Below are 20,372 nucleotides of genomic sequence, written 5' to 3'. Positions count from 1 at the left end.
TATGGTAATGGCTTGCTGCCTGATAGAAAACCCTAAGTCATCCAGGGTATAGCAGGTTTCTGGTGAAACTTCCTTGCTATCTTTTCTGTCAGCCCATTTCTAATGCAGGTTTCATGCTGTAAAGAAAGAAGCAGAGTTGTTTTGTAGTTGCTTGTGTTTTAATTATAGCAGGCACAGCATTTCAGACATGCCAATGCTTGTTTTTATGTTGGGATCCACATGGCTGCATTTTCTTTCCAGGGGTTGGGAAAGATCATTTTCTTAGTCATATTTCTCTCAGATGCAGAGTTGTGCAGTTAAAAAAACAAAACAAAATTTACTGCTACTAACTCCCTCCCTTCTGAACTCATCACAGCTCAGGGAAGGAAGTTCAGTAGATATCAGATACAAGTCAGGGTAAGTAAAATTCCAGTGCATGTTTGATGCCCATGAGATTCTTCAATAACTTTTATTCCCATGCATAAGGGTCATATCAGCCATTAGCAGCAAGAAAATCCAAGGCCTTCCAATCTCCACGCTTTTGCCTGTGCCTATTTCTAGCTGCCTGGTGTACAGCAGGTTTTTTGCTCTTTTAAAAACTCGCTGAAAATATGAGGGCAGTAAGACTTGTATAGCTGTGTATGTACTGTGCATATACAGAGCTGTATGTTCTTGGCTGAAATCCTCTGTTTAGCAGAGGTTCTTTGGGGTTAGGGGGTTTGTAAAGGTTTGAGTTTGTTTTTTAAAGCCCTGTGTGTGTCCACTTGCTATTCTCAGCTCTGTTTTACAGCTCTTGGCCATGCAAGGTGATGCTCCCAAACAGGGAATCAGAGGTGGCTCAGCCCAGCAAAGCTTCAGATAGAGCAGAACTCACTGCCACTGTTTTCCATATGTTCCTCTCCATGGGGGCCTGACTGGACCTCGACCTAAGGAGGAAGGAGAATGGAAATTTAATGGAGAAGTGAATCCTGCCCCCAGGTATATGAAGCAGCCAAACTCTTTTGTTCTCATTCTCTCTAGTTTTAGCATGTTTCTGTCCAGGGGTGGTGGTGTGTGTGTGTGTGTACTTGAGGCAGCACATTCATCCCTTGCTCTGCCTATGTCCAGAATAACATCTCCTAGTGCTCAGCCTTAATTTGCAGCCCTTCAGAAGAACCTTCCCCTCTCTATATATTTTTTCTTTTTTTCCTTCTTTTTTTCCCCTTTCTTTTCAAGTCAGCTCACATTGATTAATCATTTTAGAAATGTTTAGGGTTGGAATTGTGAAACCTTTGTTGGCAATAATTTTTCCCCTGGAGTCGAGGAGACTACTCATTAGCATGACTACATGCCAGCGTGAGGGAGGGATTCACAATCTGGACGTTTGTAGTTTTGAAAATATGTCTCTATTTAGCTGATTTGAGCAGCTGAGCAGGGCTGGTTACGGAAATCAGACTAACAGGCTGTCATACTCGGGTGTTTTACTTCAGAATGCATCTATGGTGCAATCATGTATTTTTACGTAACACATTTAAACAGTATTTCAGTTGTCTGGTGTCTTCAGTCTTACTTACAAGCATTATGTGACAACTTTTCAGTGTAAACCAAACCCTTTGTTGTTAAATACCCTCTCTATACCCCTCTTAGCTTCCACACAGTGTAAAATTGTACAGGGGTCAGTATTGACAGGAAAGCCATTATAGGCCAATTACACAAATCCCTCAGAAGCAGCTAGTGCCTGCAGGACACCTGGTTGTGAGCCCAGTGGGTGGAAGGGGTGAAGGTGAGGAGCTGGGGAAGCTTATATCTGCAGGGCATGAAGTTGGCATGGCTGTACCTCTTCTTCCTGCTTTCAAAAAAGAAAACTCCAAGGAAAGAAGTCTGGCTCTCTGACAGAAAACCCTGTATTTTATATTTCACTGCTTCCCTACTGTGAGTCAGTCACTCCCCCTTTTTTCTGAGGACAAGTGAAACAATCGTGCCTCTGCTCTGCATGGCTAACAGCAGCAGTGACCTTCAGGCTTGCCACTTAAAACTGGTGTGGGATCATCCCAGCGAAAATCCAAAACAATGCTATCTTTCCTATTTCCCCCACAGTCCTTCACCCTACTCTGCTGCGTTTACTCCTCTGCATGCAGCATGGCCAGCCAGCCTGGGTGCTGGGCTGTTGAAGCACAGGCGTTCCCTCTTCTGTCTGCATCTCCCTCCACCTTGCACAAAGCTGACAGGGGGATTTTTCACCTCCTCACTTTTCTTTTTCCTCTTTGATTAACTTTGGACCAGATGGCCGGTCCCCAATCTCTCAGCATGCATTTGACTGACAGGAGCCTTTGATAAACCTCCTAAGAATGAAGTCATCTTCAGGTCACCTCCTCTGCCTGGCCTTTAACATCCCGCACATACCACCATTATCTGCTGAATAGGAGACAAAGGAAATTAGCTCCAATTCCCTATCATCCCCATTATTTCCACACTGATTTAAACAATGAGGCAATGAGATGCCCTTCACTTTCCTTGGAAAGGTACAAATGTCAGCTGTTAAGAAATGCAAACAAGAGGGTTCCCATGTTAATGGATGGGCTTCTTTGTAAAGCCATGAAGTGGTAAAATGGATTTATTCACCGCCTGCCTGGAAAATGCTTAACACACTTCTAAACAAATTCTCTAATCACTTTTTACTTTATACACAGTGCAGAGTGCTTGAGAAGCCTCATTGTTTTGGTCTGGAGATATATATGCATAATGAGGTGATTTGCCACTCTGTTGCTTTTTCCATATGCAGTTATCAGAGCTTTGTTTGAGACAGTCCTGAACTGAAATAATGGAATCCGGATTCCTTGATATACAAAAAGATTTAGGTGTGTATGAACCTGAGTACTGAGGTATAGGGAGCTACCTTCAATTTCAATTGAGGAAAGAAATTTGGACATTCTTGACAGGAGCCACAGGAGCTGAAATCAGAAGAGAATCTCACCAGAGATTAGTAAGTAGTTACCACACACCTACTTGGCTATTAACCCTTTATCTGAGAAATAACAATGCACTGTAAGAAGTGTTTGCCCAGCGGTATTTGGAGCCAGGCATGCTGGAAAATATCTTTAAAAATATTTAATTTTATGATATTTCTTTTCCAAGATTGTGGTCTTCCATTTGAATTGATTTGACTGGCAGTTAATTCTGTTTTCTTGGCAACTGAAGGAATCTGAATGTTTGGGCTCTTGCATGAAGCCATTCTCCAGATCACTGGCACACCCACATACATTGCAGGAGATTAAAACAGCAGTGATCTCCAAATTAACTCTGGGAAAAACGGGTCCACAAGCTGTGCTTTACATTAAAACATGACTTTGCTTTTCTTCTTTGTTTACTAGTCTCTCTCGCCAGTAAAGCAGTCAGGTTCTTGCCTTCAAAATAGGGCTCACTACAGAGTCATCTCCGGATGTACAGTTGGAAAGCACCACTCAATTTATCTATTTATTCCAGAGTGCAAGGATCACACTGAGAGCTAGAAACTGTGAGCTGTATTCCCATTGCCTGCTATGGAACATGGGAGCAATGACAGCATGTCAGGTCAAGAGACTGGTGAGCAATTCTGACCATGTTATGCCAAGTTGCTAGACCTTGGCTTCCTGTGCAGTCAGTGGGAAAAAAAAAAAAGTCATCTTGGTACCCAACTTAGGCAAGGTAGAGAGGTCAGTCCTGCCAGCCTGATGCATTGTGACTGCTGCTGCAAAAGGTAGGAACCTGAATCATTCCTTGCTTATTGGCCTTAGATGCCATTGAAGCATGGGTTTCTAAGTTAGGTTCTTCCACTGGGCAGCCTGAACTTGACACTGAAAGTGATGGTCTCTAAAGGCTTTTCTGTTGTTTTAGAGTCCTAGGTAGTGTTTGTCACATACTTTTAGCCACTAATGAAAGCTGACCTTTTTCTTTACACTCTTATCACAGGTACCCGTATCTCAACAGTGGCTGAGAGAATTCTGATTATGACCTAGGCTGATTTATGCTTCTGAACACACCTGGCTAGCCTCAACCGTGAATTCTGTGTCTACAGAGAGGTGGCATAATGGGAGTGTAAGAGGACATCTCAGTTTTAAATAAAGACCCTTTCCATATAAATTCAGACACACTCCTGCTGCTGCAGAAGGACATTAATATGGAAGTCAGGTAGCACCTTTCTTTTTTTGCTTTGGGAGAGTTTTTTATGGATTCCCTTACTAATATAAGAGCCATACTGTGGCGCTGCCATAAAGGATTCCCATTCAAAGCTGGGCACATAAACTCAATGGAAGTCTGCTAGTTGAGAGAGGGTTTCAGAAAAGTAACTTAAGCCTAATTAATGATAGCGTTCATTCTTCAACTGTTCCTGCAAAAATCAAAAGAAATGTTTTGCTTCTTTCGTCTTTCCAGCTGAAAAGCTTCCAGTGTGGCCTGCACCATTAAAGGACTCCAGCTGCTTTGTTATTATACCTTGTCCCTTTTCCCTCTATATTCCATCTTAAAGTGGTGAATCTTCAATCACCACAATTTTGTTGGTGCTGACTATAAAGGATGGTCTTCTCACAGTAATTCATGTTACTTCTTGAAGTATTTGACTAGCTAACATGAAAGGCCAGATGCTTCAATTTCTTCCATTTATCAAGACTCCCCTTTTTCATGCTGGTGTTGCTATCCTGATAATGACTGACAGTCACCAAGCTGCCTTTTTTTCTGACCCCTTGACATTAAGCTAGTCAACTGACTGAAGACAGGCCCTAGGCTTAGCTAGCTAGAACATGGCCTAGTCTTGGGATTTACAGGAACAGATGGTTTCTGTCCCTGTGATCACCAGCCCTGGTAGTATTTTTAAGACATCTGAAGGAACCTTTGCACTGGTAAGGGTGGGAAGCTCAACACATTTCCATGCATCCTGCTACATGCTTTCTGATCAAAATCTGGAGGAGGAATCAAGCTTCTGGCAGTAGTTATGAATTTGGCAGCCACAGATTATTTTAAAGACCCTGCCGTGTTAGGGTGCAGACCAAGGTGCAAAAACACTCCTCTGAAGAGCTTATTTTCCTTAGATAGGGAAGACTGAGTTGTATGGAGCTAACCTGTGGCAGAGATTGAAAAATGCTACAGTACTAAGTATTTTTTTAAGCACAGTTCTTTCTCACAATTTGTTTTTCACATACAGCCTGTCACCACGTGAGGTGTTTGCCTGTCCATCTCTGCAGATAAATGGACACACCAAAAAGATAGACAGACATACTAGCACCAACACAGTTTGACTTAAGTTACTTTACAGAAGATAAGCTAGTCTGAAGAAGCAAGAACACCATGAAACCTCTTATCTCAAGGTTTTGGTTTAGTTTATTAATTTTTATTTTCTTTTTTTTTTGTAAGCAGATGTATCAGCTATCTGCAATTCAAAGCAAGAGGTTGGGGAGGGCTAATGCTTCCCGTTTTGCTTATAAGAAGGTCATAGTGAAAGCTTGTGATTGAATATTTTGCATGGAACTGCCTATGACAAAGACAAAGACAAAGACAAGAGGTTTGTCAGAGTGCTATGAAAAGAGGGCAAGAGAAAGATCTGTGTTAGATTTTTTAGGTATATTTGAAAGAATGAAATAAAAAAAAATGCTTTCAAATCCTCAGGGACTTTCCAATTTATCAAGAAAGACACATTCTTCCTAATGAAAGGTTACTGACCTTCATGAATGTGACAGTTCAATTACAGCCCATTCATATGCAGAGCAGCCGTTGATAAAGGATTTAGGAAATGTGACTAGCATAGCAAAAAAAAGGGGGGGGGAATGTCTAGAAAATTATTTTTTATTGTGGAGCAAGAAATATAAATAAGATTCAGTCAGGTAGTAGAACCTTTTCTTCTGTGGCCCAGCAACCCATTAGATTTGCTTCAGTGAATACATTGACTTTTTCCTCTTCTTTTTCTACTAATATTTCTGTCTTTTTAATCCTCTGAACTACTAAACCTAACAAATCATAAAGCCCTTGGGGTGCTGAGATGCAGGGTTTCAAACATTTTTTTCCTTCTGACTGGCAGAGAAAGCTGGAATGTGTCCTAATGTTATTTTAAGTGCTTGACTAGTATTTAAACTCTTAAATGGATGGAAAGTTAAAGCAGCAGCAAATGCACATGCACATACATGTACCCCCCCCCCCCTTTCCTTTTCCTTCCACCTCTCCTCCCCCTGCTTCCCCACACACACTGAGCTTGGACTCTCCAAGGCTGTTAATAGCCAAAGCAGATATTGGCTAGACTCTCTGGAGCCAGCCTTCAGCCAATGGAGGGTGACACCTGTGAGCTGATGTTTGCTGAACTCCTCCAGGTGTAGGAAAGATGCTTGAATTGACATAAGGCAGGAGCTGTAAAAACAGGCAAGTATGTCACTCATACACGCAGCTCCCTGGAAGATCCCAAGGCCAAGTTGTTGTGAAACAACTAGAAAGAAAGAAAGAGAAAAAATGTTTCACTTGCTTTGAAATGATTCCAGATTATCTGTTTATCCATCCGCATGCACACACACTCATGGATCTAGGCCTACGCATGCTGTGTGTACATGAAGCCTGCATAGAAAATAACGTGAGGCATATGTCCCTACATAACACATGTACAAATCTTGTAATTTAAGGTGGTAGCAGGCTGAGCAGTTGTGAAGTTGGATGAGGACAATCCTTTGCTTAGTGTAAGCTCTCACAGGTGGTCCCACATGGAGTAGCTGTGGTGGAAGCCTAGCGCTCACCTACATTTATGTTAGGTTGTGATTATATGGAAGGGATTGCCTTCCACAGAGCAGCAAACAGATTCTTGACTTAAAGCAAGTGCTCACATCCAAGTGCAATCACATGGGTGTGAAGAAATGCTAAAACTGCCTGTGGAAGTCAGAGCCAAAAGACATTTCCTTGACCTCCACTCAGTATCTGTGAAATGGCATGCATGTTTCTGAGAAATGAGCTCGGTTAATTGGCGCTACCTCCGCCTGGATACAGGGCTGAAACTTTCTGCACTGTTCAGGCTGGGAAGAACTGCAGGGGCTGAGACTGTGAGATCCCTGTTCTTCCCAGAGGAGAAACTGCAGAGAGAATAGGCCAGTGCAGAATGTTTTCTACTTCTGTTATGGCTGATTATGGTTTCTGGGGAACCAGAACCACTCTCAGTGCTTCAAGCTGCTGCACTAGATGTCTGTCTTCCTTGCCTAATTACCTTCTCTGAGTAAATTTCAAGTCTTATCCCTAGTGGATATTATGAGCACCTTGCTTACTGGGTGCTGAAATTTGTGTATGTTCTCAGGGAAGTCCTGAGGGGCCTGTTTATTTGTCATGAGGTCTTTCATCAGTAATCACCCATTGGTACTGACAGCTTTTCAGACTCTCAGCCTCTGTTGGCTCATTCAGGTTTAGGTGATCATTGTAGAGGAAAGAACACTTCCTTGTCCTTAGTCTAATTTTAGATCAAGGGCTGGCATGGAATTGGGTTTGGCAGCATTGAGTGATAATGTCTCATAGTGATGTATACAAATAATCAATCTGACTTTATTGGTTCTTTTAGATGACTTTGAAATGCATAATTATAAGGCACAGAGTTATGGAAATCATGGTTGAAATTACCAGGATCCCTTTGGAATGGTCACATTCTAGCTTTTCTTTTAAGCAAAAGTTCATCTGATCAAAGGGCTTTTTAGGGCAAAGTGCTTTGTTCTCCCTTTTGTTCAGCACATACCTGAGATTTTCAGGAGGGTGTTAAAAGTCCTCAGGAGAAATTAATCCAATGCATTCCCACAAGATCTGTTTCCAAGAAATCCGTTGGTGCAGTGTAGGAGGTAACCCAGTATCTGTTTTGGACACCCTAAATTTTTTTCCATGATTCTTGATAGTATACTGCCTAGACTGCACTAGAAGCTCTGGGCAGTCTCTGATAAATATATGACCATCTCCCTGTCATAGCTTTTAGCTGTTTCGTGGCATGACAAGATTAGAATCAAGGTCCTTTGAGCACTGGAGAGGAGCTTCCTAATAGTATGTGCACCACTTGCTTTTAATGTTGGAAAGAAAAACAAGATAAAGGAATTGAAAATGTTGACATTTTTAAATCCAGAAAACCTCTTTGGAGTCTGTCTGTGCAGTTAGATTCATTGTAGGTAGGGTCCCAATCCAGCAGAACAGTTAAACTGTGGAGCTGAAGCATTATTTTATCTGAACTGAAGACTGAAACAATTATATTTAAAATGGAGAGAGTACAAAAATTCATTTAAGTACATTCTATAAAATTCTTTATGTCATTCCTCAAATATGTTTTCTGCAACCTGCTGTAGTCTATTTGGACTATGATACGATAAAAAATGTTTACTGGAACTCATCTGGGATGACCTTTCTGCAATGTTTTGTCTTTGCCTTTTGTAGATAATCCACACCATTTAGGCGTTTTGTTTTTTTTGGTTTGGGTTTTTTTTTTCTTCCCCTTGTAAGATCGACAAAACAAGACTATAAAACATTTGGCACAGAAAATCTTTATTGTCTTTTGAAATGAGGCTTACTTTTCACCACCAGTAAAATGTACTTAATTTACTTCCAATGGCCAGTGGACAATTTGGTCAATTCTAATTTCCAGATAGCTTAATTTTCATGACAGATTTTAATATTCAAATTCAATTAAAAGCCATCTTTACTGAGTGCAACATAATAAAAATAATTATTGGTACCAGCATCAAGAGAACATTTCTGATCACATTTGCTTTGGTTAAAATACAGTCTTTGTTTCCTGCTTACATTTAGTTGGCAGGGTTCCTTTAAAGTTTACTCTTGGCCCTGAGACTTGAGAGTGCAGTCAGGCATGTGGCTGAGAGCAGTCCTAATAGGCAGGCTGCATAACCTCACCAGCTAAAGCTCGTGGGCTACAAGGGGGTTGTTCACCAGGGGAAAAACACAGTCCGCTGCCGCTCAAGCTAGCGTGAACTTTACATACTGCATGCCTTGCTCATTGATTAAAAATGTAGTCATCCTTAAAGGACTTACCATAAGTCACAAATATGAAGATGGTTTTGTGTAATGTACTTTCATGTAGCACTCTTGCAGGATGAGGATTTTGTTTGTACTCAGCGTAAGTTGGTTGGTGACTTCTGTTAGCTTGCTGGTTGAGGCAGGTTCTCCTGAATCAGTTCACGTGGAAACCAAACTGCACCTGAGCAAACATTGGAAGGTGGGGAAGGAATTGCTTTCAATTCATACCCACAAAAGTTAGTGACTTATGTGTGTTCCAGTAGGGAAAACTTTCTCTCATGGCTGATTGTTTGATAAGATATGGCAGGAATTAATTTTAGTGGGCCTAGTAAACATGAATTATTGTATAGCTGGACCTTTTCTAGCTGGATTTAGAGGTATATGTGGAGGAAAATTATTAATCAGACTCAGCTGATCTGATGCTCTCAGTCAAATGGTATGAAATAGCATACAGTGAACTATTTGCATGCATATTCTATAGATAGCAAAAAGAGTAAGCAAAGGGATGTACATGACAGTCCATGTGCTTAGTAGGCTTAATGGTTTGCAATCACAGTTTCAGCTCAGCCCAGCAACAGAAGAGCAGGTCAGTGTGCAAAAGCACATTGTGGCCAGCCGAGCAAAATGGCCTTTAAAAGTGTAGTCATCCCATTGATAATCTCTGGATCAAACTGTTGACAGATTTCTTTGTGTGAAGTAAGAAAAAGTTCCTTTTCCAAGCTGATGTGATGCTCTACCAGTGCATGCTAGCAGTCCTTTTTTCACTAAGGCAGAAGATCTGAATATGGTCATACATTCTTTCAGGTGCTGCTCATTAAAACTGCGGTGAAGATAAAGGCACAGCAAGTCTTAGTATTATCCATCTGGCCTAGCATATACTCTGCATGTCAGGGTAGAGACCACTCTGTCTAGAGACCACTCTCACAACATATTGATAGTAAGAACTGGATCCAGACAGGCAATGCTGGCTTATATCCAGAAAGTGTTACAACTATATGTGTATATATCAAACTTGAAGTATTTCAACAGACCCCAACTTTGTTGTATTAAAGTGTCTAGAAAACACGTTTCTTCAAAAGAGCCTTTTCTACTTTGGAAGAAGCAAGAAAAATAGTAACAGGCAAGATATATTACAAAATCTGGGCCTCAATCCAGGAAAAGCACAAGTTTCCAAGATCCTAACATTTTTACATTATGGCCTATATTGAGGTCAAACCTTTTTAAGGTGCAGATTTTTCTTCTGGGTACTTGAAGAGGAAACAATGTGGGTTTGTTTCCATTTCATTTCTTTATGGTACGTAAAGGAATCCTGTGATATTTGTTTTTTAAAAGGTTGCGGCTTCTTTTTTATTGCTAGGTTCTATTCTTGTCTTGTCTTCTGGTTTGCAGTGAGTCTTGCTGGAGCTCTTAGATCTGAGGATTGTGGATCCCTCCTTGAAGAGAAAAGACACTGAAACTTTAACAGACTTTCTCCAACAATCTTTTTAGCAATCAAAGAAAGCCTATGAAAGCTTGAAACTTCTGAGCCTTTGTTAATTTAAAATAGGTTTTGCTTTCATTGTATCTCATAACCCGACCAGTTTTCCAGTCCTCCAGAGTCTCACTATAGCAATGAGATAAATAAAGCATGAATTGCTATTGTCTGAAAAGAAGGCACTGGGAAAAATATTTCAAAAATAATATTAATACAGGGAAAAAAACTGAAAGAATATCCTATCATTTTTGTACACAATAGGGATGGACCTTAAAAGTATTTTAGGATAAAGAAATATCCCCTCAGTGGTTTCATCTGTGCTGGCTGTAAAAGAGGTTGTAGCTGGGGGATCACTCTGCTCTAGGTACCATCCCCTTAGAGAGCAAGAGAGCAAGCTGGCATTGGCAGAGGTCAGTATCCAAGGCTGCTTTCCAATCTGTCTCCTGGGTTCCTTGAGGGCAGTGCAGGGGTGACTGCTGATCAGGACTGTGTTCAGCCTGCCAGGGCAGTTGGTCCTGCCCTACTGGTTTGTACCAGGTAAGGGTTATAACAGGTACATTGTATATTACTGTCTGCCCTTGTCTTTGCTGGGTTAACACTGATGAAAATCCTTTCTACTCATCCCCTGCCTGCCACAGTTAATCCTACACACCTATTCTTTCTAATGCTGCATGTGGATACATGCAAATGTAATTGCTAAGATGGCTTGCTTGGGTTTATTTTACTTTTTATTTGCCTTTGAATGTAAAGGAACCTAGGGCATTTTTATACTGGGACATGTACTGACCATTCAGTAGTGCCATTAAGAAAAGAGAGGTAGATATAATAGAGATGCATCTCTTTCTAGCCAGTCAGTTGCATAGTATAACACTGGTTCTACTTTCATGTGTTTCCTGAATCACTGGCAAAGTCAGCATCAGTCTTACAAAAGAAGGTAACAGTTTTAAGCAGCTGCTCTATTATACATCAGCAATGTGCATGTCCCTTGCACAAGGCTTTGTCTGCACACAGATAGTGTTCAAACACTTGTGTATATTGACACTCTAACAGATGGGCAACACAGTAGACCTACCATGTATGTGCTGTGCAGATGCCCATATGTCCATACTAATGTCATTCAGCCTGCTGACCATGTGGGTTGGCTATTGGCTTAGTGCAGTTGCATTGGCCTGACTTGACATGGGAAGTGCTGAGATATGTTCCTTGATGTGTTTAGCATAGCTGGATTTGCAGCCGAGTGAGAAGCATGTTACTGCTGTTGCTCAGGCCTGTCTGTGGGGCAGATAGCAAGCCCAGGCAAATGTCTCAATGCTTCTTTTCAGCCAGATTTCTGAACACATAAAAGAGGACATATCAGGTGAAACTGGTCCTTAGAGAAGCCTTAGTAATTTGTCTGTTCTTGGCCTCCAGTCTGCTGGTTTAAGTCACTACTTAAGGAGTCTTCTATGCAGTTCTGGAGTGCCACAGAACTGATCTGCTTTGCTCCATGCATCTATTCTCCTGCAAGAAAAATCAAGAGAATGGGCAAATCTAATAGAAAGTAGGTTGTCTCATAATCCCTGGTGACTGGAGTAGCCCTGCAACCTTCCTAGAGACACTATAATTTATAATGAAAGCTGAAGTGGTGCAAAAGAATCAGTCCTTAGCTTTCAGACTTGGACATATTTCCACACAGACCTTTACATTTCCTTGTTGTTTTCTGGCATGTTCTTGGATTAAATGGCAGCCGCTAATCTCCGTGTGTCAGAATGAGAAACATGGGAAGTCCATGCCTTTTACTTCTGCCTCCATATAAGAGCTTGTTTCATATACAATGACAATATGTATATATATATTTTTTTATACTAAAGAAAAAATGTGTGGGTAGGAAAACATCCAATCTGTCAAACTCTTCATGACTAATAAATATTAACTGCTTCAAGTCTTCTAATTATCCCAATTTTAAAAAATCTGTGGCCAACTACTTAAATATTTAACCATCTGCCAAAAAGCATTCTTGGAGGTTTATTCTACAACATACAGGCAATGTTGTTGAAAATGGAAACTTTTAAGACAGTGTCTAGATGAATACGACATTGATTTTTTTCTTAACTTGATAAAGATAGCATGTTAAATTTTGTCAGGGTCTCCACATAATGACATCCCCAGTCTCATCTAAAGATTCCTTCATTTGAACATGGCTGAAGATCAAATTGGCACAGAAAGGCTGAAAAACTCCCTGTTTTAGAATATTGAATAGTCAGTTAACCCATGTTGAGCACAATGTAGCCAGTCACAGGATATGTCCATTGCATCTTCTATGTGATGCAATAACTAAACACAGTAGGATGCATGGAGAACCAGAATAATGATCCTCATTTTCAATTCCGTCTTAGCAAAGCAGCTGTATACCAGCTGGGCTCCCAACTCCTGGTCTTCTCACTTTCACTTTCTTTTGCATTCTTTGCTTCTCTTCATCTGGCAGTGTCTGTAAGACTGATGCCTTGGGGGGAAAAAAGGGGAAAGAGAGACTTTGAAATCCCAGGCAGCAAGCAGGAACAATCCAGACAGCAGGTGATATTTAAAAGTTTCAGGTCAAGATGAGTCATAAAGCCCTGAGGCCTTATATCCCCGCAGATCCACAGAAGTCTTCTGAATTCCAGAAGCTGACTGACCTCTTTAAAGGTAATAAGGAATAATCAATACTGTATTTGATCCCTTGCATAAAGGTATTACAACAAATGGCACTAGACCTTTTGAAAGGAAGAATAACATTTTGATCTTACATTGTAAAATTGCCATGCTCAAGACTACCTCCTGGCTCATATGCTTAATTATGTAATGACATCCAGCTGGAGTACAAAGGACTCTTGCAGAAAGCCAGGCTTCTCTAAGAATAAAGTGTCTGATAGGAAATGTTTAGACTATTAGATCCTCTGACAGAAAATGATGGTTCTGAGGAGGAACCTATGTTGTATCATTTTTATCATGTTCTGCTTAGGACAGAGTGGCCAAAACAAGATTTTCTCATGACAAAGACGACTTTTTTGGGGAGATAGAGCAGATTTCAGGTCCAGTTTCACCAACACATGAAGAAAATGCCATTCAGTGATCTATGTAAGCTCAGACTTACTTCCCTCCTTTCCCCTTCTACCTCCTTTCCCACCAGTTATACTCTCCCTCCATTGTTATATTAAAACCTTCTTGTGAGGCAAAGGGTGAGTAACATCAGTATGAGCTGTCCCCTCACTAGTCAGGGAAAGTAAAAATGTCTTTTGGTTATGGAAAAAACTGTTTTGTGTTACAGACAAACACGCATGGATTTATGAAACTGCATTTGATATCCAAGCAAGGCAAGGAGCCCTGCTGAATTCAGGAAGAAGTCCTGGAGAGGTGCTGCCTCCTTCCAAGATGTCGGGGTAGTATTTAATTTCCTTTTCATCTTTTTTCAGTTTTTGTTTTGTTTTGTGAAGTACTTGTTTTATAAGTTAGGATCCTGGGATGCCTGCCATATTGGCGGATGTTTCAATCTGAATTACACTTGGGACTTGTATGACTGTCTTGTCTTCTGGGCTGGGATTTGTACATCTTTATTGGTTTTTATAACAGTTGTCTCTTGTACATAATGAAGTGATACAAGAAACAGTATGTACAGCCTTGAGTCTGGAGCTTGACACTATATTTCTACTAACAGAACACCAATGGCATACTGTAATACAAAATCCCTAGTACTGATACTGACATGAAGCTCACACCATCCCTCCCAGTAGCAAAATCCATTAGTGGAGCTGTGACTGGTTGTGTGTTGTATTAAAGGCTGAAAGCTCTTTATTCAGTGAAGAGGTGGAGCAGCTTCATTTCCCATCATATTTTGCTGAGGACAAGAATTGAATGATGCTTCACAAGCAGCAATTTCACAGGTTCTCTAGATGAAGAGTCTTGCTTTTGTTATCTTTAATTGTGACTAACAATTCTATGCTCTGTTTATGAGGTACAGCAATTACTTGCCAGTGATTTTGTTTATTTTCTATTCATTGTGCTTGGCACTGACTAGGTGAAAATGAGAACGTATTGTTACGATGCTTGTAGACATTCCTAAATTCAAATCAAGAGAGAAGAATCTATTGAAGATGATCAGAGACCTACCATTTTTTCAAGTCCTAGGGATGGAAGGGTTGACAACAACTCTGATGGAGCCCTGTTAAATCAGGTTTCAAGCATGCTCTGCTCTCCCAGTCCTACCCCTCCCCTGAGTGAAGTTTGCATTCATACTGCTATTACAAGCAAATATGTATGGAGGGAGGTATTACACGATAAGAATGGGAAGTGTACAACGACTTCACAGGGTTGCATTCTGGCACTGTTTTCTTGAACCTATTCATGCTTTTCAGCTCCTGTTCAAAGACAAAGACTTCATAGCTATTATCACTCTTCACTGACTATGCTGTAATATAAGCTTTATTTTAGCCTTTCTTTCTATTCACTTGATTCCAAAGTTATTTTTTCCCTCTATGCAAACTAGTCAGATTATTTTCTGTGAGTATTCCAGTTCAGTGGCATATTCCAAAAGGCTATCTTCCTGAAGGATAGGTATGCAAGAAGAAAACATCACAATCATAGAAACAGAGTTATGACAGAAGAAGAAAATGTGAAAGATGTCTGTTATATAAGCAGCAATACTTCATAATCAAGTATTATTTTCTTCTGTTTCTGAATATGCTATTTTATTTCAGTAAATTCACCTATTCACTGCTGGGCTTTTTGTATTTATATGTATAAAGATGTATATATATATGCATTGTGTGTGTGTCTGTATACTTATACATGTAGGGGGGTATATAGAGAGAGATATATGCTACAGTTTGCTTTAAGGTAAATTTATGGTAGTTGTTGATAGATGAAGCACTAAAAATAGGGAAATTGTTATATAAAGGAACAGAATTTCTAATGGTTCTGTAAGGCAATAATAAAGAAGCTTGTATTGTCTTTCTATTTCATAGAAAAATCCATGACTGTGCATCTAATAAACTCATGAAAGCTGGGACACTAAAGTGGTGGAATGCATTGACAATGAATGCAGCCTTCTTTCAACTGGTGATGGATTTTCTGTAGATGGTATCAGCAGGCGCAGCAGAAATGAGATGCCGCGTATTCCTTCCCTAGAAGAAACTGCATCTTCTGACTTTGGCGCCTGAAATTTTTGACTCTTTTTTGTGTGCTTGCTAGTCTGGTGATGTTATCACTTTCACAAGAGCTTTTGTTTAGGGCTGTTTTTTCTGCCCTTCTCTCAATTTTCACACCACCCCCCACTCCAAGCCCCAGCTTTGGCTGAATGTAAATCAAATTTTGTGATTGCCAAGAGCAAACCTATACATAAGCATAACCAAAGCAAAACTTCATCTAAATGTTAAACAAAATCTCTGGTCTAACCCAGAGTTATGCTCAGTCATTCCCTCTGGGGTTGTCCAGTTAGCAGCAGTGTGCCAGTTTTCCTTCATATGGCAACCACAGTGACAGCAATCTGGTACACAAGCATCCAGGAAGGTTATGGCAACACCGTCCTCAGCACATGTCAATTAGCCATACCTTTTTATGTAGTTTTGCTGAGCTCTTTGTTGACATGACTACTGTTGGTTCACAGATAGCTTTTAAGTCTACTTTGGGTATGTATTAAATAGCAGCCACCATATGACTGCACTTTAAACATAACTTCAAATACTGTCAGCAGTCTTGTACTGAAAGGGTCTTGCTGCTCTCCCATCTTCCAGGGGAGATCAGTGAAAAGGAGGCAAGGTCACAGAGAGGGAACATCTTGCCTTATGACCAGGGAGGATGTATACTTCAGTCCTTTACAAGCAAGCTTCCTCATAAAACCTGTTTAAATGCTCTGTAAGTCCAGATTCAAAGACTTAGTTATGATTAAGGCCCTCATCTACTATTAAACATCCACTGACTAAGTGGACACCTGGAAGAATCTGAAAAGCCAGAATCTGAAAGCAAATAGTACTTTTCCATGGATAATACCTTTGATTCGAGTATTTGCATCCTACTTCACTATTTGATCATTTGCAGGCTCTGACCCAGATGGGCTTGAAGGACTCTTTCCCAAGAGATAGCCTTTTCCTTCTCTGTGATTAACTGTCAAAAAATATATCAGGCTTTTCTCCCACGTTGCCTAGTCATCTCTCTAAAATACTAGACTAAAAGTTAGCAATGTACTAAAGACAAGATTTCTAGTAAAATAAAAATGTATTTTATCAGAAAAAGGTTGAAAGAGATAAAAAGTAAACCAGAGTCCATTCCAAGCCTTTACATTTTGAAAACATTGATGAAATACTTTTTCACTGTTTTACCAGCACTACTTTCAAGCTTCCTTCCCACGCTGTTGTGCAAGTTACTTGCAGAGTACACAGAGATACAAATCTTCACGAAGCCTGACTCCTAGTATCTCTGACAAATGCTCATGCTGTGAAAGAAGAGGCATTCGGCTGCCCTGGATTAAGCAGGCTGTCAGACATGCCCAGAGAAGTTACGATGAAAAGAAGCTTCTTCAAAACTTTGTTTAAAGTGAGGGCTGTTAATCAAGGCCTTGGTGCTCTCATTAGAGAGGGGAGGAACCATTTAAAGTCAGGAAGCTGCAGTATATGAAAGTCATGAAATTGAAATGAATGCATCTTTTGCCAGCTGGTTTCACACCCCCAGTTGGCAATCCACAAAGGTTTAGAGGGGGAATTAAATCCATTTTTCAGCAGAAATAACTATTTTTGTGATTATCATATAGATTCCATGAGCTACACTTTGGTCCTATCAAGACAGGCAGGCAGCTGCATGAGAGGTGGAAAGAGAGAAAATGAGATAAAATCACCACCAACAGATACTGCAGGCAGGAAGGCAGCGTTGGATCCCAGCCACAATACTTCTGCAACCTGGTTTGAATAGGCCTGATGGGATGCCATAATGTAACCTACACTAAACAAGGTATGTGGAAAGCCGTCTGACATGGGGCTCTATTTCAAAGAAAAAATACAGATTCCTTCCAGGCTTTTATTGCTTTTATTCTACTTGTTTTGCTCTTGGGGCTAAGATTGCCTTCAATAAAATGAGATTAAAAAGTAGAGCGAAATAACACCCTAAACCAGAGTCAAGCAGGAAGAGCTTGGAGAAGGGTTTTTCTCAGTGTCACTCTTTAAATTAGCTGAAAGGCCTGAAATAAATGGGTCACTGACGTGTCTTCTCACTGTATGGGGTACAGTTATGTTCTTGTTTTGGTTTGGGGGTTTTGGGGTTGGGTTTTTTTTGTTTATTATTTTGGTGGTGGTGGTGGTTGATTGTTAATTTGTTTGGGTTTTTTTTCTTCCCCAAATCACTGGCCTTCTAATTCCATTAAGCATTATTAACGTGGAAGTGATTTTGGTCAGGAGAGAGATTGCTGCCTTACTTCAGATCTGACAACTCAGCTCCCACCTTTGTCGGTTCTGGGCACTGTCTTGCCCTCCAAGCACAAGTGCTGCAACTGCATTTCCAGCTGCAAAGCAAATCCGTTTTGTGTATCAAAGGTCAGGATCACGTCCTCAGCTGTGAACTGCTGGAGTATAAACGCTTTCTGGCAATTGGACTTTTGTTGTCTGGCGTATCTTCCTAGCCAACAATTGTGGTGCCTGCTGTTTCTCCTAGCAGTTTCCCCATCCCCTTTTGGATTACTGGAAATTCATCTCTGTGCAAAGAACACATGTATCTCTTGAAGTCCCAATTTATGTCCCGCTGTGATTATTTAAGATGTGCCTGGGAGTCTTGTAGAGACTCAGCCCTGGGATGAACTAAAGATTAGTTTCTATTTACTGTAAAGTACCAGAAAGTACTCATAGCCAAACATCCCTGGCAGGAAAGCAGAGGACAGCTAAGGGTAGCACTCCAGCTGCCTCACCACTGGTGTGACTTGAGTGCTCAGAATGGTTCTGGCAGCACACACAGGTAGAAGATCAGTGTATTTCCTTGTTAAAACAGCGAAAAGGCTAAGAAGGAGAAAATAAGCTAAGTGACCTTTTTGAGCTTTCTTAGAAACTGCACTAATTTTAACAGCAAAAAGTAGGAGGACTAGACATAAACTCTAAACTTAGTGGTTACTAAATACTGGGGAGAAAAATTGCTTTTCTCTCTAGAAACGGCATGTCAGTTCTTGAAGGCTTACTAGCAGGACTCTCTTGTACCACACCATTCCTCAAATGATCCCACCTGTGAATATTTGTTCTGCTGTGAAACAGAAATAAAAATGAGCAGGTCATGGGTTTTAGAGGCTGAGCTTGGAGAATATGTTTTTTAACTGTCAAGAAGACTCCGCTGATTTATCCAGGAAAAGCGAAGAGAAATTATCCACAGTCTCTTGTTGGGTTGCTGGTTAGTGAATACTATACAAAAGCTGCAGATCAGTAAAGTAGTATACAACCTTTTCAGAACCCATGTGTCATTCTGACAACTTTCCAGGACCAAGGGGGGCAGACTTAATCTGCATACATATTAACATAAATTTACATAGGAATTGAATCAGAGATGAATGTGCGCAGTTGTTATTATTGTGTATTTACAATAAACTTCACTGTAAGTGTTGACAGCACTTCACAAAACAGAGAGGAAAACAAAACATTCTTTGAGAGTCAAAGAGTAAATGAAGCACCATTTTCCTGGAAATGGTTCCTCATGTCTTCCCAAAAATTTGATATGGCCACAGGCATCAAGGAATGCGGCTTTGAGGCTGTCAGATGGCTGCTGCATTTGCGTACATGGCAAAATACATCTGACCTTCCACAGCGAGCAACATGCTGTGGTTGGAGGGAGTTGGATTTTTTCAAGAATGGAGATAAGGTTTCTGGAATTTCTGCAACCTTCTCCAACATTGTACCTTAACGCTTGCTTTTTTACTGATCTAGATGAGTTCCACCTCTCTGAGATCTGTAGAACAAGAGGAAAAGTTTCACTTATGTTTCTGTCTACTATCTGATTAACTGTTTGCCTACTGCAGCTGGCATTTATGACTCAGAGCTGAGTTCTGAGCCCGTACTTGAATAGGGGTTGCAACACTTCTGCAGATTTGAGGGCAAGACAAGGAAAATTTGCTATCTTTTGGTATGTGAAAGTCAGTGGTGAACAGTTGGGTTACAAGTACAACTCCTTCATGGTATTTAATTCTAAAAGACAGGACCCCCTCTGAAAAGACCTTTAAATAGATGTGGTTTTGATATGGAGAAGAAGGAAAAAAATACTCTAAGGTTGATTTTTTTTTTTTTAAATTAATCAGCAATGGGCATTGACATTTAGCAAAATGGCCTGTAGCATCCCTGGCCATAGAAGATCCTGGGAAAAACTCCAAAATGCCAACACAATTGCTGGATAAGCCAGCCTGAGAGACCTGGAGGGCACTGCCAGAAGAAATATCCTCTTCAACTTTCAGCCACAGTGATGCTGTGCATTCATTAACAGAGAGGTGGAAGAACAACGTGATGTGCTCGAATAAATCATTCAATATATTTGTTTAGATCTTGGAGTTAACTCTTATTTAGACTATTGTACTCAAAGCCCTTTCACTTGGAAGTACAGAATAATAAGGAAAAGGATTGCACATGTCCAACACATGTCTCTCTGAACAGTTTTTGAGGGTCACGTTGTTCAGGATAGGGAGAGAAATGAATTAAACCTTAAAACCATACACCTGTCAATTTAGATAAATCTGATTTAGACCCAGAGTTGAATGTAGCAGCTCAGGAAGCATCTTGTTTACAACAAAATGTGTCCCAGCAGTGGTCTGCGGGTCAGATGTGGTACAGGTGTAAATCACAGTAAGCCTCTGTAATCTTTATGGGAAATGTACCACTGTGGGAGCCCAGTGATGTATCTGACTTCCCTTAGGACCTTGGGAATGAGAGAAAAGTGGCTGTGAATTGGGGCTCACAATCCTAAGCAGTTTGCC

At 40.6% G+C, this 20,372-nt stretch overlaps 1 long non-coding RNA gene across 2 annotated transcripts in view; it reads left to right on the top strand.

The window, feature by feature from the left end:
- The first annotated feature begins 784 nt into the window (after positions 1-784).
- LOC115946643 (uncharacterized) overlaps positions 785-20,372 on the top strand; it is a 38,842-nt gene continuing 19,254 nt past the window's right edge. The window contains exons 1-3 of one of the 2 annotated variants that reach the window (XR_004080692.2): positions 2,887-2,941; positions 3,907-4,032; positions 13,719-17,389. This is a non-coding gene — a long non-coding RNA (uncharacterized lncRNA). Of the gene's footprint in view, positions 958-2,886; positions 2,942-3,906; positions 4,033-13,718; positions 17,390-20,372 lie in introns of those variants that run through there. The other variant, XR_004080693.2, reaches the window with a different exon arrangement.

The sequence above is a fragment of the Melopsittacus undulatus genome, chromosome 1 (assembly GCF_012275295.1).
Source record: "Melopsittacus undulatus isolate bMelUnd1 chromosome 1, bMelUnd1.mat.Z, whole genome shotgun sequence".
NCBI classification, from domain to species: domain Eukaryota; kingdom Metazoa; phylum Chordata; class Aves; order Psittaciformes; family Psittaculidae; genus Melopsittacus; species Melopsittacus undulatus.
This window is presented reverse-complemented; position numbering and strand designations above follow the sequence as displayed.